This window comes from Nyctereutes procyonoides, unplaced genomic scaffold (genome assembly GCF_905146905.1).
Source record: "Nyctereutes procyonoides isolate TBG_1078 unplaced genomic scaffold, NYPRO_anot_genome, whole genome shotgun sequence".
NCBI lineage: Eukaryota > Metazoa > Chordata > Mammalia > Carnivora > Canidae > Nyctereutes > Nyctereutes procyonoides.
In genome coordinates, this window is record NW_026575136.1 from 12,259,769 (window position 1) to 12,277,154 (window position 17,386).

At 45.9% G+C, this 17,386-nt stretch overlaps 1 protein-coding gene across 5 annotated transcripts in view; it reads left to right on the plus strand.

Moving 5' to 3' along the window:
- The first annotated feature begins 824 nt into the window (after positions 1–824).
- The window catches only part of LOC129495550 (ly6/PLAUR domain-containing protein 6), a 135,977-nt gene continuing 119,415 nt past the window's right edge, over positions 825–17,386 (plus strand). For 3 of the 5 annotated variants that reach the window (XM_055303185.1, XM_055303181.1, XM_055303180.1), the window contains exon 1: positions 825–944. The gene's annotated coding sequence lies outside the window, so the exon portion shown is untranslated. Of the gene's footprint in view, positions 945–12,027; positions 12,067–17,386 lie in introns of those variants that run through there. The other 2 variants (XM_055303184.1, XM_055303183.1) reach the window with 2 other exon arrangements.

Here is a 17,386-nt window from a genome sequence, read left to right on the forward strand (position 1 = left end):
CGGGGGGGGGGTTTGCGGGGACCCTGGAGTCTGCGGGAGCGGGACGGGGGGAGGCTGCGGGAACCCTGGAGTCTGCGGGAGCGGGACCGGGGGGGGGGCGCTGCGGGGACCCGGGGGGGGGGGCTGCGGGAGCGGGACCGGGGGGGGGGGTTTGCGGGGACCCTGGAGTCTGCGGGAGCGGGACGGGGGGAGGCTGCGGGAACCCTGGAGTCTGCGGGAGCGGGACGGGGGGGGCGCTGCGGGGACCCGGGGGGGCTGCGGGAGCGGGACGGGGGGGGGGGTCTGCGGGGACCCTGGAGTCTGTGGGAGCGGGACGGGGAGGGGGGCGCTGCGGGGACCCGGGGGGGCTGCGGGAGCGGGACGGGGGGGGTCTGCGGGGACCCTGGAGTCTGCGGGAGCGGGACCGGGGGGGGGCTGCGGGGACCCGGGGGGACCCCGGAGGGCGCGGTGCCACGTGAGCAAACACCGCTCCCGGGGCGGGCCTCGCGGCAGGTGTGCGAGTCCAGGTCGGCGCGCCCAGCCGGCAGGAGTTCGCGGGCTGGGGCTGGGGCTGGGGCTCGGGCCGGGCTCCCCCACCTGGGGCGAGCGCCGCCCGCCGAGGGCTCAGCCCCCCCCCCCGCGCTGATTGGAGCGCGGCCCGCGAGGCAGGCGGGCAGGCGGGGGTAAGGGGCGCGGCGGGGACCCGGCGGGGGGGGGTGGCGCGGGCCCCCCGTCCTGGCCCCGCCCCTACTGGCCCCGCCCCGTCTCCCTCCCTCCCTCCCTCCCGGCCCCGCCCTCGCGGCCCCGCCCCCGGCCCGGCCCCGCCCCCTCCGCTCCCTCCCGGCGCTCCCCGGCTGGGGCTGCGCGCTGGCGGGGCTCCGCATTGCACACTCTGGGGGCGCCGCAGTGTTCGTGGGATGGGGCGGCGGGTTGGCGCTGGCGGCCGGACTCCGCGCGCAGCCCGGGTGAGTAGAGGCGGGCTCCGAGCCGGCGGCGCCCAGCGGTGCGGGTCGTGGGCCGGCGGGGGGCGCCCGCCGCGGAGCCGCCCGGTGCCCGGTGCCCGGAGCCCGCGCCGCCCTCCCGGGGCCGGCATCCCGCCCGCGGCTCGGGTCCCGCGCGGCCGGGGCGGGTCTGGGGGGGCGTGTGCGCGGGCGCGGGGCGCGGGGCTGCCCAGCTCAGGGCTGCAGGAGGCGCCCCCAGAGTCGCCCGCCGCTCCCCGGGCCGAGCGGACGCCCCGCAGGAACTCCGGGCGGAGGGGGCGGAGGGGCGGAGGGGGCGGAGGGGCGGAGGGGCGGAGGGGCGGAGGGGCGGAGGGGCGGCGCCCCCACGTGTTGCTGCGGGGCCAGGGCCGTGGGGCGCTCAGGCCGGGCTGCCGGGGCCTCCGACCCCTCCGACCCCTCGGACCCCGCCGCCCCCGCCCGCAGCCTGCTCCGCACCCGGCCGCGCACAACTTGCTGTGTCTGGGGCCTGCCGGGCCCCCCGCCCTGCTGTCCCGGTCCCTGGCCCCTCCCGGGGGGCCTCCCTGTCCCGGTCCCTCGCCCCTCCCCCGGGGACCTGCGAGGATCCCGCCACCCTCCTGTCCCGGTCCCTGAGCCCTCCCCGGGGGACCTGCGAGGACCCCACCACCCTTCGTGTCTCTGTCCCTGGCCCTTCCCCAGGGAACCTGTCCCTGAGCCCTCCCCAGGGGACCTGTCCCTGAGCCCCCCCCTGGGGACCTGTCCCTGGCCCTTTCCCTTCCCCAGGGGACCTGTCCCTGGCTCTTCCCCAGGGGACCTGTCCCTGAGCCCTCCCCGGGGGACCTGTCCCTGAGCCCTTCCCCAGGGGACCTGTCCCTGAGCCCCTCCTTGGGGGACCTGTCCCTGGCACTTCTCCGGGGGACCTGGCCCTGGCCCTTCCCCGGGGGACCTGTCCCTGAGCCTTCCCCGGGGACCTGGCCCTGAGCCCTCCGCAGGGGATCTGTCCCTGGCCCTTCCCCAGGGGGCCTGCGAGGGCTCCCTTCCCGGCTGAGGGCGTCGAGGCGGCCCAGACCTCGGGTGGCGATTTGCTGGGGGCAAGCACCGACCTCCCAGAGCATATGACAGCAGGAATGCTCGGCCTCTCCCTCTGGTAACCTACCCCAAAGTGTGACCTCCAAAATTCAATTTTCTTTGTGCAAGACCAGGGAGTTTCGATTCTCCAGGGAGCAGCTTATTTCTTGTTAAATTGAACTACAGTGACATACACTGCGCTCTGGCCAGCCGGTGCAGATGCCATGATATCATTAGAGCAATTCCCTTAAAGCCATTACATTTTCTTTCGAGTGAGAGGACTCAGGATAACTGCTTAAAATTTTGGGTCTGCACCTTATTTCTCTGGGAGACGTGAACAGTTCCTGTATATGTGCTCACGTGTACCAAGTTTGCAAAAGATATTTGTGCGCCGGTCCATTAAATGGCTTAATGCACATTTACGTTAAACCCATTTAAATGTAAAACATCTATCCGTTTTCAATTTTAGTTTCCACCTTGACCAAAGGCACCGGACTGAAACAGGACTTAAAAGAGGCTTCCTTGTTTAAACAGAGGTTTTACAGAACTCAGGTCCTCAGAGCGCACAGTAAGCTTTCTGAGCCTGTAGGTACACAAAGGTGGCTAAAAACTGCGAGTTGGTTCTTTGGGTTAAGAATATGGGAAATGCTTCCAGACCAAAAAAGGTAGATAGGATTTGTGGGTCCGTATTTTGAAGCTGTGGGCAGTCTTTTTAAGATGAATGTTTATATTACAGAATGCATAATTGGGGCTGAACACAGGCAACTAATGCCAAGTAGAAAACCATGCCATGTGTTGTGTCATGCCGTACATGGCACATCAAGATCTGCCATTAAAGTGCCTGTGAGGAAGTCACATTTTTTTCACTCCCATTTTACAGGTAGGATAGCTGAGGATCTTAGAGATTATGATTTTTCCAAGGTGAATAGTAGAGTTCAAGTCAAGTTTTTTTCTATTTTCTTACTTCCTTTGCTTCCTTCCTCCCTCCTGCCCTTCCTTCTTTCGTGTGGGCTACATTTTCAGTGTTTTCCTATTCCTAATTTCTGCACCTCTTTTTTACTATTTGGCCCGTGGCTTCAGGACCATTACGTACCATTCCCAAAAAGATTTGGTCTCTGCTAAGTATCATTTAACTCCCTCAAAGATGTAGGCTGATAAGGATTTAGGGAGAAAGCCCATAGTGTTTTTAAGGAACTAGCCTTTTCGAAAGGGGTATATTATTTTTATCAATGAGTTGTTAAATATACAAGTAATCAAAGCCCTCAAGAATGATGTCCCAGTGGTAGTGTTCCAGGAAAATCAAGGAGCCACTAGTGACAGAAATGTTTGTAACAGGGACAGAAATACATAAGTCTGGCTTTCTAAGCAGAAGCTCCTCGTAACCTCTGTAGACAATTACAAGAAAGACCTAATAAATGATTATTTCATTAGTACCATTCTTATGTTAAAAAGAGTTGACAAAACAGATTACTTAAATAAACCCGGAAACCACTCAGGAAAAAAAAAAAACATCATTTATCAAAAAGTCCTGAAATCCTCATTAATTAGTGTACAGATGCAACAGCAGATATTGATTAGGGAGGAATCTTGTTTTTACTTGCATGGTTAGCAATAGGGAGCACACACATATCTATCCGCCTATCTGATTATTTATTAAAAGCCTGTCATTTACAAATCTTTTCTTGGAAAATTATCGCTCACAATATTTATTTGTGCCGTTGCATAATATTTGTTAAGATGAATAGAATTGATTTTTGTCTGTCTTAATGTAGGTAGGCAGTGAGTTTACGAGTAGTAAGTCCTAGTTAAGTACGTGGGCTTTGGAAGCAAGTCTTGGCTTCACATACGAACTGTGGGACCCCAGAAATTAATTGACCTCTCTGTGCTTCAGAGAGGCACATGAGAAGATACGTAGGTTTTCTTAAGTGTAAAACATGAATAGTAATGACACCTACCTCATGCAGTTTTTCAGTTTCTCCGTATGGCAGTACTCAGTGAGCACCTACTGAGTGCCAGCACTGCTAGAGGTGCTAGGGATACGTGCGCAAACTCTTTGCCAGGGGTGTTTGCAGGCTAGTGCCTGAGAATTAATGACATGATGATGCATATCCAGTGCTTAGCATGGAACTTGACACCCAGTAAATGCCCCATGATAGTTAGCCCTTGGTATCATCCATTCATTCTGGAAACGTTCACTGAGTGGCTCACAGATGCACTGCAGATTGGAGCACGTAATGATGAATATATATATTTCACTTCAATTCAGTTTGATGTTATAATGGGAGAGAGGACTCCAAAGAAAGACATCAAGTACATAATCAGTTCTCTAAAAGACAATTCAGTGCAGACATGTCAGAGGAAAACAATGGAAATAAATACTTAAAAATTAAAGTATCCATAAGAAAGTGGGGAGTGTATGAATTTCCTTATAGGAACTTATGATAAAAAAAGAAGGTCTTGTATTCAAGCTATTTGAAACACCGATTACATAGGAAAAAATAAAGAATTCTTACTTAGATATATGTAATGCAAAAGAAATTTTTGACGGGTCAGATAACTGAATCGAGCTCTCAAAGGGTGACATCTCAGGACACAAAAATGAGAGAGCCAAAAATGAATTTGAAAAGATCCTTGCAGTGAATTCCTAAAACAATAGTGAAAGACTCCTAAATACTGTGAAATGAGAATTGTAGAAGCTCCTGGCTTACATTATACCAAGCATATACTCAGAGAAAAAAAAAAAAGAATAGGGTGTAAATGAATTCTTGGCTCCACCTTTTGCTGAGTAATATTCTTAAACCCAGGCTTTCTGGAGCAATAATCACATTGGAGGAAATAGAGCAAATGGTAAGTGCCCAGGATATTCCAGACCTAATCCACAGATTAGATGCAGATAAAGACCAGGTGCAGATGCCCTAAGTGCAGATGCTCTAAGACCAGGTGGCTATTGCCCAAGTGTGTTGAAGAAACTTAGTGTGTAAGTGACAGCTCTCTGGAGCATTGGTTGGTGTCCTTAGGGTTCCTCTCAGGAGGAGGGTTTAAGGGAGGACCCTGGAGCCATCAGACCAGATCTGTGTCTCCATGGACAACTGGGAGATGGGTGTTCAAAGTCAACACAGATGACAGCAAGTGCAACCTATTTTGTAGAATGAGGCAAGAATGGATTGGAGTTAAAGGAGGAAATATGTTTGTGGCTACGGCGTTGCAGAAAATGTGATATTTTTAAACTTTCAAAAAGCCTAGCCAGATTTCAAATCTCAGTTCCCTCCCTGTTCATGACCTTTTTGTTTGGCCAAGAAGCAAGAAACAAAGAGTGAAGGTAAATAGACACTTCTCTGAGTGGACAAATAGGCTCTTCCAGGAAGTAGTTTGGGGATGATTTTATTTAAACTTTTATAAATGTTCACAGATGGCATGCAGTTCTTATGAGTAAGTAAAAATCAAGCTGATAAAGTTGAACCATAGGAATAACTTAAAAGACAACCTAAATGGGAAGAAAAATAATAGAAGATTAAAGGCAAAATGGAAGATTGAGGATAAGTGTACTTGGGAAAAGCAATCCCAAGCACATTTCTAGGAGATGGTTTTAAATTCTATTCCCATCAGCAGTCAACAGAGCAGGATAACATGCTCTTAACCCTCTAAAGAAAAGTGTGTCCGCCAAGTTAAAGTCAATATTAAGAGGAGAGTAGGATATAAGACTGTGTAACTGTGATACCATGTTTTGAAAATGTGTTGTTGAGTAAGTTCGTATAAATCCTCTCTACTGGTTCATCTATCTCGGTAGAAAGCAATGCATCACCATGTTAACAGTGACCATCTCTGGGTGGTATGGGATTGCTAATGTTTTTTTTTTTTAAAGATTTATTTATTTATTCCTGAGAGATAGGGGTAGAGACACAGGCAGAGGGAGAAGCAGGCCCCCCACAGGGAGCCCAATGAGGGACTAGATCTCAGATCCTGGGATCACGCCCTGAGCCAAAGGCAGACGTTCAACCGCTGAGCCCCCCAGGTGTCCCAAGATTGCTAAAAAACTGTCTTCTTTTACTCTTTTACTCTTTTACTTCATTGTTTTCTAAATTCCCTACAATGAACATGTATTGCTCTTACAAGAGAAAGTGTTATGAATATAGGATGTAGTGTTATAACCTCAGATTTCATGCTGTTGTACTAAGAAAGGGTGCTTTGATGATCGTATCTAGGTCTTCTAGAAATCTGTAGTTGCACATTTTGCCCTGCACTCTCTGTATATAAAAGGTTGCATGTGTAAATGCTCTCCTTAGATTTGCTTTTAGGAAAAAGTGTGGCTGAAGATGAACACTTGTGCTCTCCTTTATGTAGTAAGAACTGGGAACTTGAGATTCGTTCCATTTTTACCATAGCTATCCAGATATACAGGGCCAAGTGATTGGAAGCATTGCTGACTATTTTGTGGACTGTACACCCTCTGAGGGCAGAGACCAAGTCTGTTTCTTTCCCTTCGGGCTTCACAGTGCTTGCCTTGATGTCGGGTTCATGGCAGTCTCCCAGTAAATACTGGTGAATGTTTTTAATTGAATAAAATAGATGAAAGCCCCAATAAACTCGCAGAAATTTTATTTATTATTTTTTAAAGATTGTATTTATTTATTCATGAGAGACCCCGAGAGAGAGACAGAGAGACAGAGAGACAGGTAGAGGGAGAAGCACAGAAAATTTTCCCCACAGAAATTTTAAATAAGGAGAGATCCCAAGGCCCATTTTATCCTTTGAGGTCATATGATTCATTCAAGCCTTAATTTAATTGTGATCTCTAAGGCATCCTGACATTCCTTGTACTATACAACTAATTCCTGGGCCCACAAAAATGGCCTGAGTTGACTATTTAGGATCCTTTGTCTTATTCTCAACTTTTGATCTGGATCCTGTCACTTGATCCCATCTCTTATTTCATTTTTTCCCTATGTTTTGGGGGTTTTGTTTCTTTCGTTGGCTTGGATATTACCTTTCTCTGAAGCCTGAACTTGGGATCACCACATTCCTTCCTGGATTTGGACGTCCCCCCCTCCCCATGCGTATGATCCCAGTGACCTCTGCCCCTTCCCGGTAAGCTAGAATCTTTGCAAGAGAGAAATGTATACCATGAACTATTAAATATTCACAATTGAATACAACACCAGATTCCCAGAAGAAACCCAGGAGTCAATGTATGTTCTTCACCAACATCTTTCACAGCAGTAAGTTACTGGGGTCAAAATAATAATATATCTGGTTTGTCAGAATCTTAGTGTAAGAACAAGGAAGTTTATCTTGTTATTATATATCAAATCTGATATATATGTTACTGCATGCAACCCTTTTTTAAAAAATACTTTTAAAAATTGATTGATTGATTGATTGATTGATTGACTGACAATGTTTTGGGGATGGGGATGGGGATGGGTAGAGAGAGAAACTCAAATACAGTCTCCGTCTCAGTGCCCTGACCGTGACCTGAGCTGAAACCAAGTGTGGAACACTTACCCAACTGAGCCACCCAGGTGCCCCACTGCATGCAACTGCATGCAACTCTTACTGTGATTCCTCCAGAAGGATAGACATGAAGGGACAGGATAAGAACACTCAAATGATCAGGTCAGTGTGCAGGATGGTGAATGAGCACTCGGGGAAGGTGGCTAGTATCTGATGACAGATATAAAGAAAAGAACTCTGCCCAGAAGGACAAAAGGCTCAAGGGATGGGACCCTTGTCATACATAATAAAGATTCCTGTCATACCTACTAGAGCTCCTTCGGTTCCACTAATCTGACTGCAGGGCTACTGCTGGTCACCCACGGCAGCATGTAACCAGAAGACCGTAGGACGGGAACCACAGCTTGCCATCAGGCATTCCTTTGTGGGAATCCTTGCATCTGTTCATGGAGCACAGCTCAGGTGTGAGGAGATGAGACCCCCCATTGGGCAGATGTGGGAACCATCTTGGCCTAGAGGCTGGTGCTCCTGGGAGCCGATGTCTTATAACAGCTGCCTAGACAAAGCTTTTGGGATTCCATATGGGATGTGCCCAGTTTCCAGAATCATGGCAGTGAGAGACACCCCAAGTATGATGTCCCTATGATCAGGTGATTTCGCTCAGTCTACCAACCAGGGGTCACAGTTACCATGACTTGTAACCTTGTGAACTTTTCTATCCTTATTGTGTTGCTGCAAAAGAAGAGCTAGATGGACACTGCAAGTCAGATTCTCATGCACTGTTGAACACATAGAGTGAGTTTGCCAAGATTATTTTTCACGAAAGTGGAAAACTAGGACTAGAAAACATCTGTTGGCATTGGACAGAAAGTAATAAGCCCAAAGGCTGTGTAATAGCCTTGTCCACGCCCTGCCCTCCCACCTGGTCAGCCTCATTCTCCCTCTTGCCAAGATGGCATGCAGGCTAAAATTAAAAATAGGTCCAAGAAACATGTAGGTGTGTCCGTGAGTTATTACCACATAATAGGCTCTAAGGGGAGAGAGAAGTACTAGGCGCAGAATCTTCATTTCTTTGATAGACCTTTCAGAAGCCACAGATGTAAGAGTTCTTAAACCCAGGATCGTCCTACAGTCTGTGCCATGGAAAAGAAAATCAAGATTGTTAACCTGAGGGGCACCTGGGTGGCCCAGTGGTTGAGCATCTTGCTTTGGCTCAGGGCATGACCCCGGGTCCTGGATCGAGTCCCACATCAGGCTCCCTGCATGGAGCCTGCTTCTCCCTCTGCCTGTGTCTCTACCTCTCTCTCAGTGTCTCTCATGAATAAATAAATAAAATCTTAAAAAAAAAAGAGATTGTTACATGAATTATCAAAACAAGTATCTTTAAGCATTCTAAATGAGTAACAATTTAGGTATTGTGTTTGAGCAGCAGGATTTTGGGTGGCCATTTTCAAAAATATATTTCTTAATGTTTTATGCGTAGAAAGCAGGAGAAATGAAGTTTGCACTATCCTCCTGTCATTTTTCTCCTTTTCAGTACAGAATTGTGTCAGTTAGCCAATGTACACATTATTCAAATTTCCATCAAGACACCTAGAAATACTAGTTCCTTGATGCCATTAAAGCAATTTAGATAATGTATACACTTCCTTGCACTTAGAATATTAGCATTTATTACCCTCTACTTTTTTGTTTGCATGGCTTTTCATCGACAGCGCTCTGCGTCCTTGCGCAGGGTGATGTTTATTTTCCATTGGCAGAGAAGTGGAGCCCAGTAGAGGTTAGAGGCCTGGGCTCTCCTGGGTTGTAATTCTGTCCCACTAGTTGCATGACCTTGGGCAAGATATTTAGTTTCCTCCAGTTCAACTGGTTGCCATTAACTAGCTGGGTGACCTTTAGCAAGTTAGTCACCCACTGTGTGGACTACCATTTGCTTCACCTATAAAATCAAGGGGCTGTGCCAGCTAGACTTTAGATTCCTAGATGAGTAGGAACCAACGTACCTTTTTTTTTTCCATTAAAAACTGTCCATTAATGCTGACTTAATGAGATAGTTTTGAGCAACTGAAAGTGTGGTATGATGGTGGTATTTAGACCAAGCTAAGTCAGACAGAGTTCTTGGCTTCTAAGAGCCTGAGATCTGTAGTAAATAATGTAAAGATCTAGCACATCTCCCTGGAATTTGTTCTTTCCTTGCTCTGTAGATCTTCACTGTTCTTTGACTTGATTATTCATGTGGAACACATTGAATTCCTTATCTGGAAGAGGAGAAGAGCCCACTTTCAAGTGTCCTAAAAATATTACCACTTAAAAATACTGACTTTAGTACAAGTAATATTCTGCACGTCTGTTGTATGTTTCCAGAGAAGATCAAAGGGCTGGTATTAGAAGTACATGGTTCTTCTTTTATGTCTATAACTTCATAGAAGAGTTTTCTTTTATGAAATTCTTTTAATTCATATTCCCAGTCACCCAGCTGAGTGAGTTTTGCAGCAGTTCCGACTCTTGGTCGGACATATCCTTGGTCAGGGATGTACTCACATCCATAATTTCCCAGTTGACAATCCTTTTCATCCTTCAAGGCCTGGTTCAAGTGCAACCTCCCCAAGGAAGCCTTGTCCCCCGATTGTCCTCTCATCAGTAAAGATTATACTCTTTTACTTATGCTTGTATTTCATACTGACATATTTCTCACATTCAGCTTATTATTTTCATAATGTCTTTCTCTTGGGTGCTAGCATAAGCACTGTCTTACACAGAGTAATCCCTCAACAAATATGTTGACTAGAATTTGTACTTTCATAGAGAAAAAGCTGTGAAGGCCAGGCTGGGGGCATCGCAAGAGATTGGTTTAGATGGAAGGGATGGGTTGGTTCGCTAACCTTTACTCGGCTCTGCTTCTCTGCCGATGCAAAGTGTAGTCTCTGGATGTCCATGGAGAACAGATACCACAAGTCGTGACTGTTCTCTTCAAAGACACTTTCTCTGCTTTTGTTTCCTAGATATACCTTCTAGGTATTGAGGCTTATGTAGAACAGACTCTAAGCCATTAGTCCTCATGACCTAGGACTTGGGAAAGATAAGTATGCCATCTTCACAGGTGGAAATAAAACGCTGTCTGCATCATACTTTCATACTAAGCTGTACTGTGCTTTTTAAAGTACATAGAACATTTCTGTTAAACAAAAACAACAGAAATGTTGGAGAAGGAAAATAATCAGATTCCTTCCTATCACCCAGATCTATTATTCATATGTAATTTCTTACTACCTCAATAGTATTCTTTGTCTCTAGGTGACATGGTGGCTGCCTAACTATGTAGATAGCGTATGTTCAGTGTGTTTGGTCCTTATTCTAGTAGAATAAAATAGAGGACAGTATATCAAACTTGCTATTTATAGATAAAGATATATAAAATCTTTCTATGCTATTGAAAAACTCTTTCATGAATCATCTCCCTTATGACCCCCTTCTTATAGAAGAAAGTAACATGCATAGTTAGGGCTGGCACTTCTTTATTTTTAGGATTTTTATTTATTTATTCATGAGAGACCTAGAGAGAGGCAGAGACACAGGCAGAGGGAGAAGCAGGCTCCCTGCGGGGAGCCCGATACAGGACTCAATCCCAAGACCCCGAGATCACACCCTTGGCACAAGGCAGACGCTCAACTGCTGAGCCACCCCGGCGTCCCAGGGCTGGCACTTTTAAAACAGAAACCTAGACAAGGCAAGATCTAATCTCTAATAGCCAATGCTCTTCTTCCTGTCCCATTGTCATAGACTGGAATCACAGCCAGCTGATTTAAAATGTTGTTTTAAGGAGCACCAGGTGAGATGTGGCAGGATCAACATTTACTCCACCCAGTTGTGAGAAACCGTTCTGGGTTCATCCTCCACTGTTGCCAGCGTTGTACTTTGGTAGAGCCGAGCCAGGCAAGTGAAGATCAACAGGATGCCAGACATTTTTCCCACCAAAGCTATTTAGAGGCTCAGCTTCCTAAATGAAGGACAATGCATGGATAGCATGTCATGGGCTAGCATTTTTTAAAAAGCCACGTTTTGTAACGGGACCTTCTTCTTAGCTTGGAGCTCTCTGGGCAAGACCTCTGCCGGAAGGGGTAATTGCCAGCCAGGCGGGGCGAATTCAGGAAGTGCAGAGTGCTTTAGAGCGCCCAGAGACGTCCTAGGCTGGGGGTGGACTCCTCCCCTGCAGCTTCTGGGTGCTTCTGACACTGCATGAGGGTTTCTAATCTCTCCGGGGGGAGAAGTATTGTACTCAATAAGGTTGACCATGGAAGATGGAAAGGAAAAGAGTGAAGGAGAGAAAGCTAAAGGACCGGAATCACCTAGTTTATGATCAGTCTGAGGAAACATTCCATCTGCCTTTGGCTCAGGTCCCAATCCCAGGGTCCTGGGGGCGGGGCCCCACAAGTTGGGCTCCCTGTTCAGCGGGGAGCCTGCTTCTCCCTCTCCTCCCCGTTTGTCCTCTCTCTCTCTCTCTCTCTCTCTCTCTCTCTCGCTATCTCTGTCTCTCAAATACATGAACAAAATCTTAAAAAAAAAATTATCTGCCTGGTCCTGCCATAGCCTCCATGAAAGCCACTCCCTGGTAAGTCATTGTTAAGAGGTTCCCTGGGGGTGAGGGGTGGGGGGTGGGAAGGACGCACTCACTAATGAATGCCTCTGAGCGCTGTCTGTTCAGGTAGCCAGGTAGAGTCGAGGGACTCCAGGAGTCTGAGGGGAGTGAGACAGAGACCAGGAGAGGCAACCCTTTTGCGGTGAGGTGTGGGTGGAAAGGAAAGATGCTGAGCTTTCTGGTTCTTTCCTACCTTTATCTAAACTCTAGTCATGCTATTCTGAACTATCAACCACGAGTTAATTCCCAGATCTTGGCCAAACGAGTTAACTCTGAATGTCAGTTTCCTCATCTGTAAGATGATTATACAAGATCAGCACTTCTAGAACAGGATTGGCAAGAAGAGACACCAGTTCTGTGGAATGTTGAAGGCAGAAAGAAGTGTGTGATGGTCCAATATGTTTGGGAAACAATGGGTTGCATAATAATGTCTATTTTTTTTTTAAGTTGCAAGGCTTCAGAACCTTTAGTAACTGGATATCATCCCAAAGTCTGAAAGGAAGTAGAGTACTCAGTGAACCCCAAACCTGTTCAACAATAGCCCCCCTTTGGAAGGCGCATCTTAAGGACCAGTGTTTGGTACAACACGAAATATTGGGTTAGCTGGTGTCTTGAGTTTCTTCTGGGTTTTAAATTATGTGAATTTACAATTAGATAGTTTGTCTTTGTTTCTTTTCTAGCAAGCCCCTGGCCTCTTTATCTAGAAGAGTTTGTGTGTTGTGTATAAACCTTTTGATCAAAAATGTACTGTTAGAAAATCCCTGCATCTGCTTTAAGAGAAGAGCATGTTGAGATAGTACAGACCTGCAAGGTATGCATTTTTCCCTTTTAGTTTTATATTTTAGACTACAGAGAGTCACAGGCAGTCAAAACACAAATAATGACTTTCCCAAACACACCCATATCCACACCCACACACCCCTAACAAAAATATCGAAACATTTATGCTAATAGCGGGAATAATATTTCAGAAAAGAAGAATTTGCAGAAGACTCAGATTTTATTCTGACAGAGGCATTTCTGAGCAAAGCAGTGCAATTAATCATAGAGCTGTAACATCAAGATGAAAATACAAAATCCTGAATATATACAAAATGTGCATTGCTCTTCCCTTCATCTTCAGGATTACAGAAGATGTTTATCTCCCCTTGCCCCACCGATACCAGTCTTAGATTTTTTTTTTTTTTTTTAATTTGGCTCCTGTCAGATTCACCCTTTCCCTGGTGAGGACCTGGTAAAACCTGCAGTGCTCTAAGTGGGGAGCGGAGGCCCTTACAGATGTCCAAGGGATAGCATAGGTAGGATTTCACCTTGTGGAGGTTGTAGGGGGTAGAGGAATACAGGGTAGCCATCTGTAATCTTTTGGGTTAGAAGGAAGACTAAGGATTCACACTGGCTGTTTTTCATATTGTAATCATTGGACTTTGTGAATTCTCTAAAGGTAGACTAATCTGCATCTCTGTAGGTCAGCCTCCACATAATTTACAGCAGACACTATAGTGGCCTAGGAGTTAGGTTTTCTTCATAAGTTAAAAAGGAATTATTAGGCAATGTTAGGATAATAAAAGCCAAAATCTGATTCCAATTTCACTTTACAATTAAATTAAATTTACATGTTCTGCTGTTAATAAGTTTCAGTTATCTGTTCTCTGCCATTCTAAATTTTTAAGACTCTTTGTCAAATGTTTTGTTATTTGAACTCAAGCTTATCTCTAATGAATCATCAATATTCCCATTTAGTTATTCTTGTCTTATTAAAAAACCTGGCATTAGCTGTATACATTTAATTCCATTTTTAAACTCTGAATTGAATTTTGAAATTTCGTGGACAATTGATGCATATTTCTTTTTCCAAGTGATAAAAGACATATTGTGATAATAATTTAATTCAGGGCCTCATGGTTCCTCACCTTGAGCTGTCTTGGCAAAGATTCCAAATCATGCTGTGCTCCTGGTTTTGAATTCGGCTCTCATTTTTTAGAGGCCACCTTTCTTGTTCCCTTAAACATTACGCACGGTGCCTTAGTTCATCACTCATTGAAAGCCTTGGCACAACGTAGATAGATAGTCACTAGATATTTGATGAGCAGAGCCTCCCTACTCAGTGTTTGCGGAAAAAATGAACAGATGAGTTCACGAACAGTGCTCCCCTGTTATTGTCTCCACTGTCATGCCAGTCTTGTCATCCTTACCTGACACACAACACTATTTTTCTTGACAATTAAAAGTCAATTTTTGTAGCCCACAAATAGGATGCTGATTAGTGTTTGGTATTTTCTGTTTTTTTTTTTTTAATACACAGATAAAAGAATTCTACTTGAAGTTTTTGTACAAAGCAGAAGAGATGTATCCGTGCAGTTGGCTCTGTCCTGCACTAGCTCAGTGAACTTTGGAAGAGATGTGGGTCTTTTCTCTATGGGCCCGAATTAAGCGCAGTAAAAAAAAGCTAGGTAGGGTTGGTTTGGGCCTGTTATGCATTCCCCTTTTGGGGCACTCAATCATTTTATAGATGGAGGATTTCCATAAAGCTTTCTGCAAAATATTCAGATTATCTTATGTGAAAAAAAAATGTAGTGTGTCGTTGGTCTGTAGTTGTTGATGTGTTATAGGCAACACCCTGGATGTATAGAAAGATTGAACCGTTTCTGAGACTTACTGACTAGTAAGTCTCCTTGTTAAATACTGGTTGTTTGGGAGATGACAGGGTGCACACCCTTTTCCTTGTAGACAGGGGAGGGGAAAAGCTCTTCCTTTCTCTGTTGCTTTGACCCAGTTTTGTAATTCCCCTAACAGTTTGTCTAGGTCATCACCATTCTCATTGCTTGGCAAAGTGTTGTTGACTTATTAAAAGCACCTGTCCATTTTAATAACCAACCTAATGGAAAAAAAAAAACTCCCAACCCAAATGACTTATTTTGGGCTTGGCAATGAAATTTTATTTGCTGTTAATTTACCCAATAAATGACAGCATTGAGGTTTCCCTCTTACAATATTTTTTGGACAGCTAGTTCTATCTTTTTTTTTTTTTTTTTTGGCAGCATTTAAGAAGCTGTCTCCTATTGGTGATTTTGAGAATTGTTCGTACTTGAATAGAGATTATGGGCTTAAGTTTAAATAGCTTTGAAATCTTTTAAAAATTGTTACGTCTTTTAATACCGCATCACCACTGTCTCCCTTGAGCACGTCCAACGATTTGAATGACCTAATATTTTATATTTGCCAAAGTAAACATAGCAATAATCAGGCAACAAGTATTTTTTTCTGGGCCTTATCCAGGGATGTAGAAAGAAATGGAGAGACATGGCAACTGTCCTTGTGGGACTTGTAGTTGGCTTCTCTCTTTCTCTTTAAATATTTGAGGATCAACTTGTGTCAGTCACAGTTCAAGGTGGAAACACAATGAAACAGGAAAAGATCTCTGGGGATGAAGCAGTGACTAAGGCTCGCATAAATCCCTGGCCCCTTGGAGCTTACATTCTACAAGGGCGGAGGCAGAAAATAAGAAAAGATATAAGAAAACATGCAGCATGTTAGATGGTCCTAAGAGCTATGGCGGAACTAAAGTGGGGAAGAGGGAATGTCTGAGGTGGATGGAAGGCAGTTGGTAACTTTACATATGGTGGTCCTAGGAAACCCCACAGTGAAGGTTTCCCATGAGTACCTGGACCAGGTAAGGGAGGGAGCCTTGGGGACCTCTGCAGGAGGGGCCTTCCAGGCAGAAATGCAGAGGTGCTGCAGTAGCATCGTGCTTCACCCTCAAAACATCAAGAAGACCAGTGGTGAGAGTCAAGTAAGCCAGAGGGAGAGTAGGAAGAGGTCAGAAGCATAAGGGGGCGGGCCATCCATAATGCAGGGCCTTAGAGGTTATTGCACAGATGTTCTCTCCTTTCCTCCCTCCCTCCTTCTTTATCTCTCTCCCTCCCTCCTTCCCTCCCTTTCTTCTTCTTCTTCTTCTTCTTCTTCTTCTTCTTCTTCTTCTTCTTCTTCTTTCTTCTTCTTCTCTCTTTCTTTTCTGAAGGACTGAGTGAGTTGAGCCATTGTAAGAATTTGCACCAAAAAATGACTGATTAATTGTATGATTTTAAAAAATCAATGGCTACTTTTGGAATAAATAATAGAAGAGAGGGCAAAATTGGAAGGAGGCCGTTGCAATCCACATGATGTTGGCTTAGATCCCCGTGGTTGCAGTGGATGTGGTGCAGGCGGTATTCGTGGTCAATTTGGAAAGAGTGCAGGAGGTAGGATTTACTGAGGGTAGGCAGCAGGGCTTGAGTGAGAGAGCAGAGGCAGATGGCCGGTATCCTAGAAAGGTGGGGCTGTCACCTACTGAAATAGGAAGACTGAGGAGGAGCAGATGTGGAAAAGGATCGGTTCTGCTTTGGATCTCTTACATCTGAGATATCTGTTAGGCTTCCAAGGGGAGACATGGAACAGGTGTTGGGAATGTGGATGAGTTCTGGGGAGAGGTAGCTTTGGGCACTTCACCGTCTGTATGAAAGTCATGAAATGGGAGCAGATCCACAAACGTGAGGAGATTAGATCAGGCTGTCAGAGCAGAAGGAGGGCAATTACGTTGCAGATGTATGATCCTTTGGTATTTGCTGGAGGTACAGAGAGAAGTAGGAATTTGTGGGCCAGATGAAATGAAGCCGCTCTCGTGGAAAGTGTGAGAACTGAACTGGTCTGTGCAGATGGGTAATGTTTGGATGTAGAAAGAATGAGGGGAAGGCATTTTGGTTAAAAAGAAGTAGCAAACTGAAACCACAGTGAGGTACCACCTCACATCAGTCACGATGGCTCCTATCAAAAGGACAACGAGTGTCGGTGAGGATGTGGAGAAAAGGGAACCCTTTTGCACTGTTGGTGGAAATGGGACACCAGTTACCATATGTAAACGGGTACAACCACCATAGGAAACAGTGTGGAGGTTCCCCTGAAAATAAAAAATAGAAATACCATGTGACCCAGTAATTCCACAGCTGGGTATTTACCTAAAGAAAATTAAAAGGGTCACTTGAAAAGATATAGGTGGCCCTCTGTTTCCCGCAGTATTATTTACAGCAGCCAAGCTATGGCAGCAGCCCCAGTGCCCACCAGTGGATGAATGGGTAGAGAAGAAATCGCTATCGATAGACAGCCTTGTATCAATCTCTTCTTTGCTGTAGATACTGAGCTATCTATCTGTGTCTGTCTGTGTCTATTTATCTAGGTATCTGTGTATGTGTCTGTATAATGGAATATTCCTCAGCCATAAAAAAAAGAAAAAATAAAAAATGGACATAAAAAATGTCCT